This window comes from Arachis hypogaea, chromosome 3, assembly GCF_003086295.3.
Source record: "Arachis hypogaea cultivar Tifrunner chromosome 3, arahy.Tifrunner.gnm2.J5K5, whole genome shotgun sequence".
In the NCBI taxonomy this organism is placed as follows: Eukaryota; Viridiplantae; Streptophyta; class Magnoliopsida; order Fabales; family Fabaceae; genus Arachis; species Arachis hypogaea.
Window position 1 is genome coordinate 102,668,208 of NC_092038.1, and position 23,415 is coordinate 102,691,622.

Below are 23,415 nucleotides of genomic sequence, written 5' to 3' on the forward strand. Positions count from 1 at the left end.
AGTGTGGGTTGCCAAATGGATCCAAGTTTCTTCAAGAAGACCAATTCAAGACTTGGAGTTCAAGTGGGGTGTAAAGTACAATTGGGTGAATTTCAGAGAGTGTTGGGATACTTTACGGGTCATTCGAGAGCTTGTCCATCCGGCTTGGAGCATAGTGATCAACAAGAAGGGGACCGAAAAACTCAAATATGGGATCCCAGAGGACCTATAAAGTGCAAGCTTGGATGGAGGTTCAAAGAGGAGTGGAAACACAAGCCACCCTAGCTAGAGTCTCCTCAAAAAGTGTAACTTTGGACTATAAACCAAAGTGCTAGGTGGGAGACACCCCACCATGGTAACATCTTTCTTACACGTTCTCTTTGTTTATAGTCTTGTTTTATTGCATTTTAGCTTATCTTAGCTTAGCTTAGGTTAGTTTAATTTTGAGTTGGTAGGTTAATTTTCATATGGATCATGCATTTATGGATTCTTAAATGATTTGGGGTTGAAATTTGGATGAGCTAAGGCTTGGCACATTAGATTTTAAAGAAAAATTTTTGAAAAACAGGGCATCTGTGCGCGCGCACACACTTGTGCATGCACACACAACTTCTATTTTCTGTGTCCTCTGCGTACGCACCGACCCGTGCGTACGCACACTCATATACATGCCCTCTGTTTGGAGCGCTCGCACCCCTTGTGCGCGCACATCCTTATGTTCTTGCACTTTGTGCGTGTACGTGATTGTGCGCACGCATGCAACATTCTTTTTGCGCTCTCTGTGCGTCCGCACAGGCTTGTGCGTCCGCACAGGCTTGTGCGTCCGCATGCCAACTTGTATCCCTTCTGGTGGGAGCGTTGGCATGGCTTGTGCGTGTGAACACCCACCCCTTTTTGCCCCTGTGCGTGCGCACTGACTCCTGTGCAAGCGCACACATGATCCTCACCTTACAAAAAAAATGTGTCCTGTGCGTGCGCACACGCTTGTGTGTATGCACACATCTTGATCATCCTTCTGTCCAGAGCGTTCGCACGCTCTGTGCGAGTGCACGTTCCCCCTGTTTCTCCTGGTGTGCGTACGCACATATACTTGTGCGTACGCACAAGTCCTGTTTTGGGCAAAAAATTTTAATGCACTTTCAATTAAGCCCTAAGCACTTCCACCACCTCCGTCCCTCTCTTTTCTTGCCTTTTCCATGTTTTTCTACTTGCTTTACTTAGTTTCCTTTGCATTTTATTTTTATTTTATTTATTATATTAGTTTTAATTTAGCTGTTTCTACTTAAATAAATTGCAAGTGTTTGCTTGATGTTGATAGGATTGCTTGTTGATTGAATTTCATCAATGCACTTATACTTTGCCTTAATTTACTAGTACCTAGTGCGTTTGAATATTCATGTTTTGATTGTACCACTAGGACAAATTATGTAAGTGCATTGAACTAAGTGATTTGAGTTGAAATTACTTGTTCATTAGCAGTGGTGGAAATTGGCAGATTAAGAATTATTAAGGAAAACAGCGTTGCAAGTACAGCTCTTAGCCAGCAAAAATCCACTTGTCAATTTAGAAAAGAGTTGTCACAGTTTTTAGAAGTAAAAATACTGGGAGTATGAGTCCCAGGTCGTCTCCCAATGAGTTGCAAAAAGATGTGCTATTTTATTAATCAGAGGTTTTCCAAAATGTTTTTGAGTTTGATAAACAGGAAATTAAATCAGAGAATTTATGTAATTCAAATAAAAACCTTGACTGGGAGAAGATTAATCAGAAGTTCTATCCTTGTTGTAATTTTCTCAAGATCAATTAATAATTAGTAGTTGTTTCTACTTAGTTTATCCTCACTAATTTAGGGAAAAGTCAAGTAGTTAGAAGTCAACTTCTATTCACAAGTCCTAATCCTCTCCCTTGGGAAGGATTAGAGTTAATGACTAACCAGCCAACCAACAACGAACCAATTACAATTGAACTCTTGAGTATCCCAACTCAAGGTTTTCCTTTTAATCCACTCCCAATCAAGTTAGGGAACTACTCCATCATCATAAATATGGACTTCACAAAATTAACGAGAGAATAAAAAGAAGACATAATAAATAATAATCAAAAGATCAATTAAAAATTAAAATAGTTCTTGCATTAATAAATCTCAACAAGTCATAAAAGTTTCCTAATTGTAGCTCTAAATAAGGATTAAAAATATAAAGGAGTAAATAAAGTAAAGAAAACAAAACTAGAATAATCAGTTCCGGAGGTAGACTCTTCTCAATAACCAAAGCAAAACAATCAAATTCTAAACTATGAGTGTAAAAGAAAAACCTAGAGGAAGAGGTAGAATTCTCTCTCTAGATTCAAAAACTAAAACTAAAAATTATCGGAATGAGAGTCGTCCCTAGTCTCTGCATGTTCCCTGGCTCTAATCTGCGTTTCTGGGCTGAAAATTGGGTTAAAACGCGGCCCAAAATCCACGCCAGTGATTTCTGTAAATTCTGCAGATCGCGCACGTCACGCGACCGCGTCGTCCACGCAATCGCATCATCCAGCGTTTTTCCTTGCCACGCGTGCGCGTCATCCACGCATTCGCGTCACTCGTACAGATTCCAATCCACGCGCTCGCGTGAGGCACGTGTTCGCGTTGCTGTGATTTTCTCTATTTCGCGCGGATGCATGAGCCATGCGTTCACGTCGCTTCTCGCTGGTCATCTCCTTAATTTCTTGTATTCCTTCCATTTTTTGCAAGCTTCCTCTCCATTCTCTAAGCCATTCTTGCCCTATGAAGCTTGAAACACTTAATACACAGATCACGATATCGAATGGTATAAAGGAGAATAAAAATATACAATTAAAAGATCTTTAGAAAGCAAGTTTTCAATCATAGAACAATTTTGGGAAGGACTTGTAATATCATGCTAATCATATGAATAAGTGGGTGAAAGACTTGATAAAACCACTCAATTAAACACAATATAAATCATAAAATAATGGTTTATCATTCATCATGATTTCCATATTAAATTCATCACATGACCGGTACTTGTTTCTTGTTAATGCTTTGCATTTGTTTGAGTGACTTAACTTGATTTTTATCAAGCTTATCACTTTTTGTAACAAGTAGCTTTACCATATGACTCTTTCTTAATATTCATGATGAAAAAGTGATTTTCTTTTCATTGATGGATTGATTGTTGTTTATTGTGCAATTTTATATCAATCTTGCACTTTCACTTGCACAAGTTCAACATCCAATATCCCAATTACTCAATTCACTTTTGTGGTTACCTGGGTTTGCTTGTGTCTAAAGTTTTTCTTATTCTTTAATTGCTACCCAGGCCATCAAATTGAGAAGTACATGCTTACTTTTTCCTTGTGTGGATGCCCTTTTAACCGGCTGTTGTGTGTGTTCCAACCGCGCGCATAATTGGAAAACACACACGGCTTATTGATGAGCGGATAATTTATACGCTTTTTGGCATTGTTTTCATATAGTTTTTAGTATGATTTAGTTAGTTTTTAGTATATTTTTATTAGTTTTTAAGCAAAATTCATATTTCTGGAGTTTACTATGAGCTTGTGTGTTTTTCTATGATTTCAGGTATTTTCTGGCTGAAATTGAGGGATCTGAGTAAAAATCTTATTCAGAGGCTGAAGAAGGACTGCTGATGCTGTTGGATTCTGACCTCTCTGCACTCAAAATGGAATGTTTAGAGCTACAGAAACCCAAATAGCGCACTCTCAATTGTGTTGGAAAGTAGACATCCAGGGCTTTCCATCAATATATAATAGTCCAGACTTTGCTCGAGTTTAGATGACGCAAACTGGCGTTCAATGCGAGCTCTCTGCCCTATTCTGGCGTTAAACGCCAAAAACAAGTTGCAAGCTAGAGTCAAACGCCAGAAACAAGTCACAAACTAGCATTTAACTCCAAAGAAGGCCTCTACACGTGAAAGCTTCAATGCTCAGCCCAAGCACACACCAAGTGGGCCCAGAAGTGAATTTCTGCATCATTTACTTATTTCTGTAACCCTAGTAACTAGTTTAGTATAAATAGAACTTTTTACTATTGTATTAGACATCTTTGGATCATCGTTTGATCTCTTGATCACGTTTTGGGGGCTGGCCATTCAGCCATGCCTGGACCATTATCACTTATGTATTTTCAACGGTGGAGTTTCTGCACACCATAGATTAAGGTGTGGAGCTCTGCTGTTCCTTGAGTATTAATGCAAAGTACTATTGTTCTTCTATTCAATTCATGCTTATTCTTATTCTAAGATCTTCATTCGCCCACAAGAACATGATGAATGTGATGATTATGTGACACTCATCACCATTCTCACTTATGAACGCGTGATTGACAACCACTTCCGTTCTACATGAAAACAAGCTAGAGTGTGTATCTCTTGGGTTTCTAATCAACGATTCACATCGACTCCCCTCTGACAATGGGATATCTGAATCTGAGACTAGAACCTTCGTGGTATAAGCTAGAATCAATTGGCAGTATTCCTGAGATCCAAAAAGTCTAAACCTTGTCTGTGGTATTCTGAGTAGGATCTGGGAAGGGATGACTGTGACGAGCTTCAAACTCACGACTGTAGGGCGTGGTGACAGATGCAAAAGGATAGTAAATCCTATTCCTACACGATCGAGAACCAACAACTGATTAGCCATACGATATCTGTGCATGGTATTTTTCATCCGAGACGAGAAATCCGACCGTTGATTAGCCGTACAGAAATCGTAGAGGACCATTTTCACTGAGAGGACAGGAAGTAGCCATTGACAACAGTGACACCCAACATACAGCTTGCCATGGAATCCTGTGAATAATGGGATGCCTCAGAGGAAGCGAGTTCTTGAAATTGATGCTCTGAATGCCATATTGACTCAGAACAAAATGTTGACTCAGTAGGTCAATATGATTTCTCAGAGTCTGAATGGTTTGCAAAATGCATCCAACAGTACTAAAGAAGCATCTTCTGAAGAAGAAGCTTATAATCTTGAGAACCCTGCAATGGCAGAGGTGAATTACATAGGTGAAGCCTATGGAAACACCTATAATCCCTCATGGAGAAATCATCCAAATTTCTCATGGAAGGATCAACAAAAGCCTCAACAAGGCTTTAATAATGGTGGAAGAAACAGGTTTAGCAATAGCAAGCCTTTTCCATCATCCTCTCAGCAATAGACAGAAAATTTTGAGCAGAGCCCCTCTAGCTTAGAAAACATAGTCTCTGATCTATCTAAGGCCACTCTAAGTTTCATGAATGAAACAAGGTTGTTCATACCCTGGGTCGAGCTGTCCGACCCGGGATGTTCTACAGACAAAGTGACTGACCTCTTCAGGTCAGGATGACCCGACCTCTTCTCAAAGAGCTCGGCCAAGTCACAGGAAAGCCCAATAAAGGGCCCAAATGGAGGACCGCGCCCGAAAACCTAAGGCAGCACAAGCCTACAGGTAGAAGGGAGGTTCCCTTGAAGATAAGATGACCTCACTCAAAAGATAAAAGATAAGATAGGATAACTAGCTTATCTTATCCAAGAAGATCACCCCACACCATTATAAATACACTGGAGTACCCAGGTATAACTCATACTCTGATTCTACTCAATACCTGCTTAAGACCCTTGCTAACTTAAGTATCGGAGTCCCTTGCAGGTACCCCCACCTTCCGGGGTCGAAGGAATCAGCACCACTATCAAGTCCAACAAATCGGATACAACCATTCTGACCAGCACAGAAGATCTCATCCGAGATCGACCTACAGTTTTAGGTAACCCTCGAAACATTGGCGCCGTTGCCGGGGAACCTGGAAGTCATCCCATCACCATGGCGGATGACCATGACAACGACCACACCTCAGATCTAGAGGAAAGAATGCCGCATAAAAACGCGGATGCTACCCCAAAAGATACTTCCCAAATCAACAACAAGAAGAACTCCCCAAACGAGGGAGCCATGGATGCATTTCAAGACCGGTTAAAACAACTTGAAGAAGAAGCCCTACGCCAACGAGAGGCCGAGAAGGACCTACAAAGGGAAATAAGGCAACGCCGGGAATTGGATAACAAACTCCTAAAACTTGAAGCCGATGTCAAGACAAAAGCCAGCCGATCCACTCCCGAAGATAGCACCCGCAAGGAGCAAGACCCGTTCACCAAGGAGATCATGAAGACAAAAATCCCAAAGGACTTTAAACTTCCAGACATGACCTTATACGACGGCACTACAGATCTCGGCCATCATCTCAGCAACTTCAGAAGCAGAATGTATCTCACCGACGCCTCAGATGTAGTTCGTTGCAAAGCCTTTCCAACAACTTTAACAAAAACAGCAATTAGATGGTTCGACAACCTCCCTCCTAGGTCCATCTCAAGTTTCGATGACATCGCTAAGAAATTCCTGGCCAGATTCTCCATCCAAAAGGACGAAGCTAAACATGCTCCCAACTTACTGGGAATCAGGCAAGGAGAACGGGAAACCCTGCGCAACTACATGGAAAGATTCAACAAGACATGCATGGATATACAGAACCTGCCAACAGAAGCCGCTAATATGGGCCTCATTAATGGCTTACGAGAAGGGCCCTTTAGTTAATCTATATCAAAAAAGTACCCCACATTTCTGAACGAGGTGCAGGAACGAGCGAAAAAGTACATCAACATGGAGGAAAACTCCCGACTAGGAGAGACCTCGAAGGCCGGGTTCACCCCCTGGGATAAGGATAAAGATTCCAGAAAGAAGGAAGACCGACATTGAGAGAAAATTAAAAAATACCACAATTACACCCCTCTACGGGTGTCTCCTGTGGATGTATATAGAGAGGTTTGCAACACGGAAAGATACCACCAGCTCGGCCACTCAAAGGCAAAAAAGAGGAAGAAACCGGGCTGAATATTGTGAATACCATCGGATCCACGGGCACTCCACCAATGAGTGTTTTGATTTGAAAAATGTCATAGAAAAGCTTGTACGAGAAGGAAAGCTAGATCGATATCTGGCCACCCATGATGATAAACAAAGAAAAAGAAGAAGAGCATAAGATGTCGGACCAATCGCGCGATCATCTCGAACGCCAGAAAGACATGTCCACATGATACACGGCGGATTTGCCAGGGGAAGAATCTCCAAATCATCTCGTAAAAGACATCTCAAAGATGTATATCACGTCGCAGGAAAGGAGGAAGCACCCGACATCCCGGCAATCACTTTTACAAAGGAAGACGCATCTGGCGTCGCATCAGGGCATGACGATCCCATGGTCATCACTATTTTACTGGCAAATGTAAATCTTCACCGCACGCTAATAGACCAGGGGAGTTCTGCCGACATATTATTCAGAACGGCTTTCGACAAACTCGGCCTAGAAGAAAAAGAACTCAGAGCGTATCCAGACAGCCTGTTCGAGCTAGGCGATACCCCAGTCCAACTGATGGGATACATCTCACTCCACACAACTTTCGGATAAGGAAGTCAGTCAAGAACACTCAAAAAAGATTACATCGTAGTCAACATAAGTTTAGCCTACAATGCCCTAATAGGTCGGACAACATTAAATCAGCTCGGTGCAATAGTCTCGACTCCGCATCTATGCATGAAGTTCCCAACTGTAGGAGGAATAGCTACAATAAAAGCAGATCAGAGGATGGTGCCGCTGTTACAACGAAAGTCTAAACCTCAGAGGCAGAGGAGAAAAATTCCACACAATTGAGCTCGGTGGAGTTCAGAGGCGGGAAGAGCTTCGCCCACAACCTGAAGGAGAAATAGAGAAAATTCAGATCGGGGATACCCCGGACCAAACAACCAATATCGACACACTCCTAAAAGGAGACATCAAAGAATCACTCATACAGTTTCTACGCGACAACGCCAACCTCTTTGCATGGAAGGCCGCAGACATGCCAGGCATAGATCCCACGCTAATGTGCCACAAGCTAGCAGTCTACCCGGGATCTCGGCCAGTACAACAAAGGCGTAGAAAGCTAGGACCAGAACGCTCTCAAGCTGTGGAAGAACAGGTATGAACCCTACTAGAGGCAGGTTTCATAAGAGAAGTCAAATACCCGCTATGGCTTGCTAATGTTGTATTGGTAAAAAAGTCAAACGGGAAGTGGAGAATGTGCACTGACTATACCGATCTCAACAAAGCCTGCCCGAAAGATCTTTACCCGCTCCCAAACATCGACGCTCTGGTAGATGCCTCCTCCAGATATAAATACCTCTCCTTCATGGATGCATAGTCGGGATATAACCAAATCCCAATGTACCCACCCGACTAAGAAAAAACCTCATTCTTAACCCCAAAGGCAAATTACTGCTACATTGTCATGCCCGTCGGTCTTAAAAACGCAGGAGCCACTTACCAAAGATTAATGAATAAGGGTTTTTTGGATCACATCGGAAAGGTCATGGAAGTCTACGTGGACGACATGCTAGTAAAGACACAAAACAAAGAGATGTTATTATCCGATCTGACACAAGTATTCAACACCATAAGACGACATGGCATGCGACTCAATCCCGCAAAATTCACCTTCGCAGTAGAAGCTGGTAAATTCTTGGGTTTTATGATCACACATAGAGGAATCGAGGCAAACCCGGACAAGTGCTGGGCCATACTCGACATGAAAAGTTTGACTGTGTCAAAGAGGTACAACAACTCAACGGGAGGTTGGCAGCCTTGTCCAGATTCCTGGGCAGATCAACAATAAGATCTCTCCCCTTCTACACCACTCTAAGGAAGGGAAAGGAGTTTGAATGGACAGCGGAATGTGAGCAAGCCATCCAAGACTTTAAAAGATTTCTGGGACAGCCACCTATACTAAGTCGGCCACGGGAAGGAGAACCACTCATATTGTACCTCGCGGTGGGAAATCGGGCAATAGCCTCAGCACTGATTCGAGAAGACAGCAGCGGGCAACAACCCATATACTTTATCAGCAAAGCATTACACGGATCCGAGCTGAACTACCAGAAAATAGAAAAGTTTGCTTACGCTCTCATACTAACATCACGACGACTTCGCCCATACTTCCAGTCTCACACCATTAAAGTTTGGACCAACCAGCCCATAAAAGGGATCTTATAGAAAACAGACTTGTCACGCAGAATCTTGCAATGGGCAGTCGAGTTGTCTGAATTTGACCTTCAATACGAAGATCAGACGGCCATCAAATCTCAATATCTGGCCGACTTCATTGCGGAATTCACGGACACACCGAAAATCCCCACAAAATGGAATCTATATGTGGATGGTTCCTCAAAGAAAGCGGGAAGTGGTGCGGGCATAATAATTGAAAGTGACCAGGGAACCCAAATCGAACTCTCCCTCAAATTCGGGTTCCCTGTCTCGAACAATCAAGCGGAATATGAGGCACTACTAGCTGGTTTGAAGCTGGCTAGGGAGGTTGGAGCTCAAAAACTTATCATCGTCAACGACTCACAGGTAGTTACTTCACAAATAGCAGGAAGCTACCAAGCCAAAGATCCCACTATGAAAAAGTACTTGGACAAAACCAGGGAACAGCTTGGACAATTCAGAGAGTATGAGATTCGTCACATACCCCGAGAACAGAATGCCCGGGCTGATGCACTCTCAAAACTAGCCAGCATCAAACCAGGAGGCATCAATAGAAGCTTCATCCAAGAAATTCTATAGAATCCATCAATCTCAGAAGTAGAAAAAGTCCTAGCTATAACAGGTCGCGATCAGGGATAGATGACTCCCATAATTAACTAAGAACAGAAGCTCTCCCCACAGATGAGAAAGAGGCAAAAAGGTTAAAACGGGAAGTACAACACTATACCATCATAAATAATGCTCTATACAAAAGAGGGATTTCAATACCACTGCTAAAATGCGTGCCGACTTCCAACATAAAAGATGTCCTAGAAGAAGTACACAGTGGCATTTGTGGCAATTACCTCGGAGCGCAGGCACTCGCCAAAAAAGTACTTTGGATAGGATTCTATTGGCCAACTCTACAAAAAGAAGCCACAGAATTTGTAAGGACATGTTCACCATGTCAGAAACATGCCAACTTTCACACCGCTCCGCCAGAGGAACTCATCAGCGTGACCTCACCTTGGCCATTCGCAAAATGGGGACTCGATCTCCTCGGACCTTTTTCTCAAGGATAGGGACAAGTTAAATTCCTCATAGTAGGAATAGACTACTTCACAAAATAGATCGAGGCAGAACCCCTAGCCAACGCCACAGCTCAAAGAAGTCGGAAATTTCTATATAGAAATATTGTCACAAGGTTCGGAGTTCCATACTCCATCACTACAGACAATGGTACCCAGTTCACAGACGCAGGCTTCAGAAAACTTGCGGCCGTCTTAAATATAAAACAATAATTCATTTCTGTTGAGAACCCCCAAGCCAGTGGGCATGCTGAAGCTGCTAACAAAGTTATATTAGCAGGGTTAAAACGGAGATTACAGGATGCAAAGGGAGCCTGGGCTGAGGAGCTCCTACAAGTCCTATGGGCATATCGAACGACTCCACATTCCACGACAAAGGAGTCACCTTTCTGATTAGCTTACAGAATGGAGGTGATGATCCTAGTGGAGTTTGAAGAAGGATCATCTAGAGTAATCCATTTTAGCGAAAAAACCAATTCCCAACTTCAAAGGGAAGAGCTCGACTTAAATCTGGAAATCCGAGAAAGAGCTGGGATAAGGGAAGAGGCGTTGAAACGACGAATGGCCTCCAGATACAACTGAAAAGTAATACAGCGGGCCTTTGCTGAAGACGACCTCATCCTAATCCGAAACGACATAGGAACAACTCGACCTGGAGAAGGAAAGCTGGCAGCAAACTGGAAAGGACCATTCCGAGTCATAGAAGTACTGGGAAAGGGCTACTACAGGCTTTCCGAACTCGACGGGCGAGAGCTTCCTAGGTCATGGCACGCCTGCAACCTAAGAAGGTACTATAGCTATGGATGATAAAAGATCTTGGACAAGGCGCACTCTTTTTCCTAAAAAAGGTTTTTTAACGAGGCGCCCAGCCAAGACCTACAAATCACCCGACTTAGGAAATTAACCCCCATGTATATTTGCATTCTCTTTTAATAAAATTTGTTCAAATTCTCTACAAATGCTCAAGTCGTATTATTCTAAAACATTCATTGCCCGATTATAAAGCTACAGATCGACAGAACGTGAAAACCAAATTCACTGCGCGATCACGATAAAAACGAGGGTTAAAACCCAAATTCTACAAAATCGGCAAAGATGAAAACAGAATAATGCAAGAAGTTATAGAAAGTGATCCATAGAAAGGACCTGACGAGGTCCTAATAAAATGGATTGCTATAAAATAGCTTAAAGACTGGCCGGCACAAAAAGTCGGACTAGCCACAACAACCCAAGTTATTAGTAAAGCCCTGGAAAGAGGTCTGGCCAACCCTATAAAAGAGGATTACTATAACTTCGAAGAGCCCGATATGATGAAGTCAGACTCCTACAAAAAGTTACAAGGATAATCCCTGAAAGAGACCTGAACAAGGTCCAAGAAAGAGGATTATCAAGTAACTTGATAGGGCCCGACATGATGAAGTCGGCCCCGAAAGATAAGTTACAAAGATAATCCCTGAAAGAGACCTGAACAAAGTCCAATAAAGAGGATTATCAAGTAACTCGACAGGGCCCGACATGACGAAGTCGGCCCAGAAAGATAAGTTACAAAGATAATCCCTGAAAGAGACCTGAACAAGGTCCGAGAAAGAGGATTATCAAGTAACTCGACAGGGCCCGACATGACGAAGTCGGCCTAGAAAGATAAGTTACAAAGATAATCCCTGAAAGAGACCTGAACAAGGTCCAAGAAAGAGGATTATCAAGTAACTCGACAGGACCCGACATGACGAAGGCGGCCCAGAAAGATGTAAAGCTACAAAAGGTAATCCCAGAAAGAGACCTAAACAAGGTCCAAGAAAGAGGATTACCAAGTAACTCGACAGGATCCGATATGATGAAGTCGGGCCCAGAACACAAATTACAAAAATAGTCCCCAAAAGAGACCTAAACGAGGTCCAAAAAGGAGGATTACAAACAAAACCAGGCCAAAGAGTCAAGCTGATCATGTCAGGACAAAATCTGAGCCTACAAGGGTACCAAGACGAGTGCAAGATGACATGATATAAAAACTACTAAGTTATGATAATAGCAAGCTTCAGAGGCCACCAAAATCAGCCCCAGAAGCTTGCAAACTACTTTGTTTTTCAAAATAAAAGTTGCTAAACAAGCAACCAAAAAAAGTATCAACAGTCAGCAAAACACCATTTACAAGATAAAGAGTTCAAAAGCCCACAAGCCGGGCTATCTACATTAAACAGGAAGAAAACTCAGTCAACATTAGAAGACTTCTCAGCAGCATCAACTCGGGGTGAAGGAGGACGAGTCTGAAGAGGCACCGCATCTATCGTTCCATCATCTTGGTTCAAGATTTGGCAATCCGGTTCCCCCTCTGGACAACTGTTCCCAGCAGTAGAAGTCAGAGAAGTCGGCACAACAGAAGTCTTGGTAGCAGGCAATGAAGGACGATCATCATCATCATCATCGGGATCGTCAGGGACAATCTTACCATCCCTAACAATATTGTCCAGGCTAATAAGGGAAAGGTCGAGATCTGGCTCCAGAACTCGAAATTGCTCTTTCAGATTCTCATAAGCCGCAGTAACACTACCTACAAGATGACTTTAAAGTTCGGAGTAATCGGCCTGAATAGATTCCAACCTACTCCTGAGCTCCATCATCTCTCTATAAGTAGTAACATAGATATCCTTATGTTTTAGATCCGTATCCTCGGCCAGTTGCGCGGCAGCCACCAGACTAACTGCTCGGGCCTTTTCTCCCTTCAGCTCCTTTTTTAGCTCGGCCACTTCCACCTCGAGCTCCTCCTTCAAACCCTTAATTCGGTCAAACTCTGATTTTGCCTCCTCCATAAAAGCCTTGGTAGCATAGATAGGAAGATCTTGAGCAGTTCGGTATAAAGCCGCTCCCATGTGTGCCAGTGTAATACCACTCCGAGTAATAAAGTCTAAATAACGAAGAATGGATACATCGTCGGTAGGCATGACACCATAGGGAGCAATCTGTTGGTCTACAAACCCAACTGCATCAAAGTCGGGAGCACCAAGATTAAACGGCTCGATAGTTCGAGGTCTTTTTGGAGGAGGAGCGACTGAAGGAGTAGAGGTACCAACTTTAGTCTGAGGCGGATCGACTAAACGAACTCGGGGAATCGGGATCATCCTCCTCGGCCTAGGAGAGCTCGGGACAGACAGCTTCGACAAAACCTGGGAGGACCCTTCCCTGACCACCTTGGCCGGGACGTTCTGAGCCGCGGTAGCCTTCCTCGCCTTCTTAAAGGCCTTCAGTGAGTCATTATTCTTCGACATTTCTAAAAAACAAGAAAAATACAACGACTTATGAATATCCAGAAAGGAAAGCAGAAAACAAAAGACATGGGAACACAGTTTATAAAATACCTAGCACAGCACGAATCAAGGATGGATCCCCTAGAAATTTCTTGGTCTCAAGATGAGGAGGTTCCCCCCAAATATCCTCTAAAGCAGTGACAAAGGCCTTCTCGACCTCGTCTAACATCTCCCAGGTATACCTAGACACAACTATATTCCTCTGCCACTCTAAAGGAAAACGAGGCTTGCCATTCTCATCTAGGAAGAAAGGACGAGCTCCTTCAACAGCTCGGATCTTGAAAAAGTAATTCTTAAAATCGCGGAAAGACTCATCATACATGGAGAAGACTTTATGTCCCTGGGCCGACCTAAAAGAAATCCAAGAAGCTTTCTTTTTGGTAGTTCCAGGCTTGGTGGTGCACGAAATTGTGATCATCAATGGCGCCATCAACATGGTACGCTCAATTGCAATCTCAACTCTTTATCATAACTTCGCACAACTAACCATCAAGTGCACTGGGTCATCCAAGTAATAAACCTTACGCGAGTAAGGGTCGTTCCCACGGAGATTGTTGGTATGAAGCAAGCTATGGTCATCTTGTAAATCTCAGTCAGGCGGATTCAAATGGTTATGGAGGATTAATGATTAAAAGATAAATAAAACATAAAATAAAGATAGAGATACTTATGTAATTCATTGGTGAGAATTTCAGATAAGTGTATGGAGATGCTTTGTCCCTTCCGTCTCTCTGCTTTCCTACTGTCTTCATCCAATCCTTCTTACTCCTTTCCATGGCAAACTGTATGTTGGGCATCACCGTTGTCAATAGCTACATCCTGTCCTCTCAGTGAAAATGTTCAATGCGCTCTGTCACAGCACGGCTAATAATCTGTCAGTTCTTGATCATGTCGGAATAGAATCTAATGATTCTTTTGCGTCTGTCACTACGCCCAACACTCGTGAGTTTGAAGCTCGTCACAGTCATTCAATCCCTAAATCCTACTCGGAATACCATAGACAAGGTTTAGACTTTCTGGATTCTCAAGAATGACCGCCAATGGATTCTAGCTTATACCACGAAGATTCTGATTAAGGAATCCAAGAGATACACATTCAAGCCTTGTTTGCATGTAGAACGGAAGTGGTTGTCAGGCATGCGTTCATAAGTGAGAATGATGATGAGCATCACATAATCATCACATTCATCAAGTTCTTGAGTGCGAATGAATATCTTAGAACAAGAATAAGCTGAACTGAATGGAAAATAGTAGTAATTGCGTTGATACTCGAGGTACAGCAGAGCTCCACACCTTAATCTATGGTGTGTAGAAACTCTACCGTTGAAAATACAGAAGAACAAGGTCTAGGCATGGCTGAGAGGCCAACCACCATGATCTAAGAACTAGACGTCCAAAGATGAAAATACAATGGCAAAAGGTCCTATTTATAGAGAACTAGTAGCTTAGGGTTTACAAAAATGAGTAAATGATGTAAAAATCCACTTCCGGGCCCACTTGGTGTGTGCTTGGGCTGAGCATTGAAGCTTTCATGTGTAGAGACTTTTTTGGGAGTTAAATGCCAGCTTTTGTGCCAGTTTGGGCGTTTAACTCCAGCTTTTGTGCCAGTTCCGGCGTTAAACGCCAAAATTCTTGAGCTGACTTGGAACGCCTGTTTTGGCCATCAAATCTCGGGCAAAGAATGGACTATTATATATTGCTGGAAAGCCCAGGATGTCTACTTTCTAACGCAATTGAGAGCGTGCAAATTGGAATTTTGTATCTCCAGAAAATCCACTTCGAGTACAGGGAGGTCAGAATCCAACAGCATCTGCAGCCCTTTTCAGCCTCTGAATCAGATTTTTGCTCAGGTCCCTCAATTTCAGCCAGAAAATACCTGAAATCATAGAAAAATACACAAACTCATAGTAAAGTCCAGAAAAGTGAATTTTAAATAAAAACTAATAAAAATATAATAAAAACTAACTAAAACATACTAAAAGCATACTAAAAACAATGCCAAAAAGCGTATAAATTATCTGCTCATCACTTGGTCAACACAAACAGATATAGAAAAAGGGTTAAAGAAGGCTTAACACCGAATTCATGGCAAACCAGCTGAAAAATCTTAATAAAACCCCAAGAATTCGGATGAAGTTGAGATGGGGCCACGTTACAAGACCACAACAGGTTGGTCTCAAAGGAAGTCAAAGGAAGGGTAATATCCATCTGGCTAAAGAAGAAATCGTATGCATAAAAGAAAGGACGCTCCCCCTGGGTCGGAACAGGAAAGTAGAGCCTGTCATCAGAATCGGGTGCCACCAGCTCATAATTGCGTTCTTGATTCTCACTACTACATATTTGATGGTGTTTTCTAAGCTCTGCACAGAACTCCGCATTAGCTAGAGATACGCATAGCAACACAAGGGAGTCCAACTAGTCGGACATCCCCTCAGGAACATTAGAGGACGCCTCGATAATATTTTTGCGAGACGACATGGCCAACTAATCCTACAAACAAAAGGAAACGGGTTACTAACCCAAAAACAATTTCGGGCAATATGGAAGCAACTCGGACAACGCGACCTCAAGCACACAAATAGTAAAAGGAAAACCCCAAGATGCACAACGAGGTCCAGGGGCATCCTTTGGAGGCAATGACAGAGTAAAGTCTCAGAAAATGCTACAAAAATAAAACTCTCTCCCAAACAAACAAATGTCCCGAGAAGAAAAAGGCGAAAGTCAAAGAAAAGTCATCAACAAAAACAAAATCATTAATGGAGCAAACAAGCTATCAAAGGAGCAACCTTTTTCAAAACAAGCGGTACGGAAATCTACGACAACACACGAAGCCCTAAAAAGAAGCCAAAACCAGGAAAATCACCCAAAGCATACATAAGGATGAAAGAAGACCAGGAAACAGGTGTCACAGCAATAAACCAAGCACAAAAACAAGGAAAAGGTTCAAGCTTTCCAACGTACAAAATCAGAGCGTCATCAAAGAAATCAAAAATAAAGTAGCTGAGATAAAACGGTGAAGAGAAAGCAAAATCAACCTAGAAAAATGCTGAAGAAGCAGAGCAGAGCAGCGAAGATCGACCGCGAGGCAAAAGCACCAGCAAATACCAAAGCGTCACAGAGAAAAAACGAGAATGCAGGATGAAAACAGCAAAAGTGAGAAAGAAAAGGGGAAGTTACAGAGAGGAGAAAAAACCGTCTCCACGTGTAAAGTTCAAAATAAAAGAATGAAGAGAAACGGGGCATTGAAAACTAATTAATGGGGGCATTAAAAACCATCGTGCATTCCCAAGGCCAGGACACCTATCCAAAAGCTCGCATTTTCAAAGGAAGCGAAACGTTCTGCATTCAAAAAGGGAACCCTACAAAGACAAAAGCGATGAAATGCTCGAGTTCGGCTTCACCCGAGAAGGATCAAAAGTCTTAAAATTAAAGACTCAACCTAAAAAAGAAGACTGAGCTCGAGCAGGGGCACTGTTCATACCCTAGGTTGAGCTGTCCTACCCAGGATGTTCTACAGACAAAGCGACCGACCTCTTCAGGTCAGGATGACCTGACCTCTTCTCAAAGAGCTCGGCCAAGTCACAGGAAAGCCCAATAAAGGGCCCAAATGGAGGACCTCACCCGAAAACCTAAGGCAGCCAAGCCTACAGGTAGAAGGGCGGTTCCCTTGAAGATAAGATGACCTCACTCAAAAGATAAAAGATAAGATAGGATAACTAGCTTATCTTATCCAAGAAGGTCACCCCACACCATTATAAATACACTTGAGCACCCAGGTATAACTCGTACTCTGATTCTACTCAATACCTGCTTAAGACCCTTGCTAACTTAAGCATCGGAGTCCCTTGCAGGTACCCCCACCCTTCGGGGTCGAAAGAATCAGCACCACCATCAAGTCCAACAAATCGGATACAACCGTTCCGTCCAGCACAGAAGATCTCATCCGAGATCAATCTATAGTTTCAAGTAACCCTCGAAATAAAGGTCCTCCATAAGAAATTTGGAGGCACAAGTGGGCCAGCTGAGTAAAAGAGTCACTGAAACTCCTCCGAGTACTCTCCCAAGCAATACAAAAGAGAATCCGAAAAGAGAGTGCAAGGCCATAACCTTACTTGGTGTGGCCGAACCTAGAGAGGAGGAGGAGGACGACGTGAATCCCAGTGAGGAAGACCTCATGGGACGTCTTCTGGACAAAAGGGAGTTCCCAATTGAGGAACCTAAGGAATCTGAAGCTCATCTAGAGACCATAGAGATTTCATTGAACCTACTTCTGCCATTCATGAGCTCTGATGACTATTCCTCCTCTGAAGAGGATGAAGTTATTACTGAAGAGCAAGTTACTAAGTACCTTGGAGCAATCATGAAGCTGAATGCCAAGTTATTTGGTAATGAGACTTGGGTGGATGAACCCCCCTTGCTCACCAATGAACTGAATGACTTGGTTAGGCAGACATTACCTCAAAAGAAACAGGATCCTAGTAAATTCTTAATTCCCTGTACCATAGGTACCATGACTTTTGAGAAGGCTCTGTGTGACCTGGGGTTAGGCTTAAACTTAATGCCCCTCTCTGTAATGGAGAATCTAGGAATCTTTGAGGTGCAGGCTGCTTATAAACTGCTATTTTATGATTCATATTGTATTTAATTGTGTGGTTTTATCAAGTCTTCACCCACTTATTCATATGATTTGCATGTATTTACAATTCCTTCCTAAATATATTCTATGATTGATAACTTTCTTCTTAAAGACCTTTTAGTTGTATATTTTTATCTTCCTTCGTACCATTCGATGCCGTGATCTGTGTGTTAAGTGTTTCAGGCTTCATAGGGCAAGGATGGCGTAAGGAATGAAGAGGAAGCGTGCAAAACTGGAAGGAACACAAGGAATTGAGGAGATGACAAGTGAGAAATCATGCGGTCGCATGGCTCACGCGACCGCACGAAATGGAAGAAATGAGAGTGACGCGTTCGCATGCCTGACGCGACCGCGCGGATTGGAAGCTGCACGAACGACACGAATACATGAACCACGCGCACGCGTGGTACGAGAAATGCTGAGTGACGCGACCGCGTGGACGATGCGGCCGCGTGACGTGCGCGATCTGCAGAATTTTAGAAGTCGGTGGCACAGGTTCTGGGCCGTATTTCAACCCAGTTTTCGGCCCAGAAACACAGATTAGAGGCAGGGAACATGCAGTGACAGGAGAACAATTCATTCCGCATAATTTTAAGTTTTTAGATCAGAATTTGCTCTCTCCTAGGTTTCTCACTTGAACATTCAAAAATTAGGATTTTGAAGAATTTTGGCTTTAGCTTTTGAGAAGAGTCTACCTCCGATACTAGTCATTATAGCTTGTTATTTTACTTTTCATTTACTCTTCCATATTCCTAATTTATCCAGAGTTGACATTGGATTATTTTTCATAGTTTATTAATACAATACTATTTTTACTTTTAATTAATCTCTTTTATTATTATTTATTATGTCTTCTCCTATTTCTTCTATTGATTTTGTGAAGTCTACAATTATGATGATGGAGTAGTTCCCCAATGTGATTGGGGGATGATTAAAAGGAGAACCTTGAGTTAGAATACTCAAGAGTTCAATTGTAATTGGTTCATTGTTGGTTGGCTTGTTAGTCACTAACTCTAATCCTTCCCAAGAGAGAGGATTAAGAGTTGTGAATAGAAGTTGACTTTTAATTTGACTTTCCCTCATTCGTTGAGGGTTAACTAAATGTAAACAATGACTAATTATTAATTGCTCTTGATAAAATTCTAACAAGGATAGAACTTCCAATTAATCTTCTCCCGGTCAAGATTTTATTTAAATCATTAAATCCTTTAATTTAATTTTCTGTTCATTAAATTCAAAACCCCTTTTGACAACCTCTAATTGATAAAATAGCACATCTTCCTGCAACTCGTTGGGAGACGACCTGGGACTCATACTCCCAGTATTTTATTTCTAAAATTTGTGACAACCCTTTTCTAAATTGACGAGTGGATTTTTGCCGGTTAAGAACTGTACTCGCAACACCATTTTTCTAATTAATTCTTAATCTGCCAATTTCTGCTCACGTCAATTTTTGGCGCCGTTGCGGGGGAGTTGCAATAGTGTGCTAATTTATTGATTGGAATTTATTTAATTGCATTTTTCTTTTTTATTTTTGTTACTATGAGCTGCATGTTTCTTTCATTAAATGACGCATTCACTTCCTGATCCAAGCTTGCCTATATTTGACCTTGAGATTGAAAGAACTATTTCACGTATAAGGCAAGCTCGGCGTCGGCTAGTCCTCTCTGAGGACGAATCTGAAACGTCATCTAAGGGAGAAACAAGCTCCCCCTCTACTGATCCAGTTGATTCACGTGCAGGTGACATGGAAGCACCTAGGAGAGTCACTATCCAGGAGGCTGCAGCCCCTGATTTTACATTACAACCATTCCAGGCACGCCACCCAGCAGTGGCTGTGGATTTTGAAATAAAGACTGCACTACAAAACTTGATGCCCAAGTTTCATGGCTTACCTGCTCAAGAGCCTATCAAGCACCTTAGGGATTTCCAGACAGCTTGTTCTACTGTTAAGCATGATGGTACTGACGAAACTTCTATTCTGCTAAAGGCTTTCCCATTCTCTCTTGAGGGAGAGTCAAAAGAGTGGTACTACACTCAACCTGGAGCAACTGTTTCTAACTGGGATACACTTAGAAGAGAATTTTTGGAGAAATTCTTTCCAGCCGAGGTTGCCGATAAACTGAGGAACGACATTTCCATGATCGTTCAGGACGAATCTGAGACTCTCCACGATTATTGGGAGCGCTTCAATAATCTTCTGGAAGCATGTCCCCACCATATGATTGACAAGATAGTGTTGCTCGGATACTTTACACAGGGCATGAAATCTCAAGATAAGACCACATTGGAAGGTGCTAGCAATAGGTCTATGAAGAAGTACAAGACTACGGAAGAGGCATGGCAATTGATGCTCGACTTAGCTGAATCTACTAGGAATCACAGGCAGAAACAAAGTCGGTCAAAAGCTATTGCAGAGGTATCCTCTAGCAAGGAGACTGCTGTTATAACTCAAAGCTTATGTGAAATGACCAACTTACTAAAGCAGATGCAACTAAGTCAACAACAAGCTCAGCAAGTTCATCCTTCTCCACCACAGCACAGCCAACAGTTGGTTCCACAAAGAGTGTGCGGGATCTGTACCGATTACAGTCATTATACTGATGAGTGTCCGTAACTCCAACAGGAAGACCACACTGTGGCAACCACTCATAACTTCTATGACCGCCCCAGTCAAGGGTACAATCAAGGTGGAAACTACAAACCATGGATGGTAGGATAACCCCAACCAAGGTTGGAGAGATAATTCCAACCAGGGTTGGAGGGACAGTCATAACAGATAAGGCAGAGATAACAATGGAAATCAAAGGTGGAATAACAATAACAACTTCAGACAGCAGAATCAGAATCAGGCCTACAGAGCACCTCATATAAGACAGCCTCAAGCATCTCTGCAGACCCCTCAGATCACTTACCCCTCTTTATCTCTTAATGATGAGTTGCTACAATCTATTGATCGAAGACAGTAGGCCATGGAAAACAACCTTACTTCTACTCTAAATGGTCTGAACTCTACCTTACAAGCCCTTGTCTCACAAATTGGATCACTGAATAATTCTAACAACCAGTCATCAAGCTCTGGTGGACTCCCCTCTCAACCATTACCCAATCCTAAGGGTGGCGTCAATGCCATTACCCTGAGATCTGGAACCACACTGCAAGAGAGGAATCCAGAGGAGTCAAGCCCATCAGAACACGCCCCAGCTGCAGACGCGGTTGAGGTAGAGGATGCTGATGACAAAGATGAAGCACAAGGCGTGGCTGAAGCAGAAGCAGCCTAACCAAGGAGTGCGGAACCTCAGCAAGCTGAAACTATAAAAGACGCCACTCCTATTCCATTTCCACACCTTGCTAAGAAGCCCAGAAAATAGATGGAACATGATCCAAAAATAGTAGAGATTTTCAAAAAGGTTGAGATAACTGTTCCCCTTTTTGATGTTATTCAGCAAGTTCCTAAATATGCAAAGTTTTTAAAAGAATTGTGCATACATAAAGATAAAATTAATGAATTAGAAACTATTCCTTTAGGTAGTTCTATATCTGCTTTAATGGAAAATATACTTGAAAAATGTAGTGACCCAAGCCCATGCATAGTTAACTGTACCATTAGAGGTGTGATATTTTCTGACTGTATGTGTGATTTAGGAGCATGCGTGAGTATTATGCCCTTGTCTATATATAATGCTTTAAGGCTCCCTCCCTTAAAAAGGTCGGTAGCTCGTTTTGTGTTAGCAGATAAAAGCATTATCACAGTGGTTGGAATTGCTGAAGATGTATTAGTGAGCATTAAGGGGCTGACATTTCCCATTGATTTCTATATCCTGGAGATGCCCCAAAATGACTCGGGGAGACCTTCGTCAATCTTGCTTGGTAGACCATTTTTGAAGACTTCAAAATTCAAGCTGAATGCCTTTTCGGGTACCTATTCCTTTGAGGTAGATGGCAGAGCAGTGAGCTTCAATCTAGATGAAGCTATGAAGCACCCCCCAGAAGATCACTCCATATTCCAATGTGACATCATTGATAAAATTATAGCTGTAACCAACCAAGAAGAAATGGAAGAGAGTCACATGGAGCAAGACCCAAGTGTGGGGACACCCTCTGAACATACTGAAGATTCATCACCATTTTCACCAGCCCTAGAGAATCCAGAACCAAATCATGAGCGGAAAATGGAACTAAAGCCCCTTTCCTCCAAACCTCAAGTATGCATACCTTAAGGACAAGCAGAAGTTTCCAGTTATCATTGTAAGGGAGCTCACTTCCCAACAAGAAGAACAACTGCTTAGTGTATTGAGGACGCATAAGAAAGCAATTGGATGGAGCTTGGCGGATATAGTAGGCATCAGCCCTCGAGTTTGTGAGCATAGAATATTCTTAGAAGAAGGAGAAAAGCCTATCCGTCAACCTCAGAGAAGATTGAATCCTACCATCTTAGAAGTTGTCAAGAAGGAAGTTACCAGACTACTTGAGGCAGATATCATTTACCCTATTTCAGATAGCGAATGGGTCAGCCCAGTACAAGTGGTGCCCAAGAAGTCTAGAGTCATAACAATAAGGAATGAGCAAAGAGAACTTCTGACAACCAGAGTGCAGAATGCATGGAGAGTTTGCATTGACTACAAGCGTCTCAACCAAGCCACTCGCAAGGATCATTATCCCTTGCCATTCATTGATCAGATACTTGATCGCCTGTCAGGTAAATCTCACTACTGTTTTCTAGATGGTTATATAGGTTACTTTCAAATCCATATAGCTCCTGAGGATCAAGAAAAGACTACTTTTACATGTCCTTTTGGGACTTATGCTTATAAAAAAATGCCCTTTGGCTTGTGCAATGCACCGGCTACTTTCCAAAGGTGTATGATGAGTCTTTTCTCTGATCTCATTGAGACTTATATGGAAGTTTTTATGGATGACTTTAGCATTTATGGTGATTCATTTAACCTTTGCTTGGATAGTTTGTCTAAAGTATTGGACAGGTGTGTTAGTTCAAACCTTGTTTTAAATTTTGAAAAGTGTCATTTTATGGTAAAACAAGGTATTGTTCTAGGACATGTAGTTTCTGATACTGGTATTGTATTGTATCTCTGTAGACCCAGCAAAGGTGGATGTTATTTCTAGTTTACCTTACCCCTCCTCTGTGAGGGAAGTCCGTTCGTTCCTTGGCCATGCAGGTTTTTACAGGAGATTCATTAAGGACTTCAGTAAGGTAGCACTACTCTTATCAAGACTACTGTAGAAAGACATTGAGTTTGAGTTCAGTGAGGATTGCAAATAAGCGTTTGATAAGCTAAAGACCGCCTTGACTTAAGCTCCGATTGTGAGGGGACCAGACTGGAGTCAACCATTTGAAATCA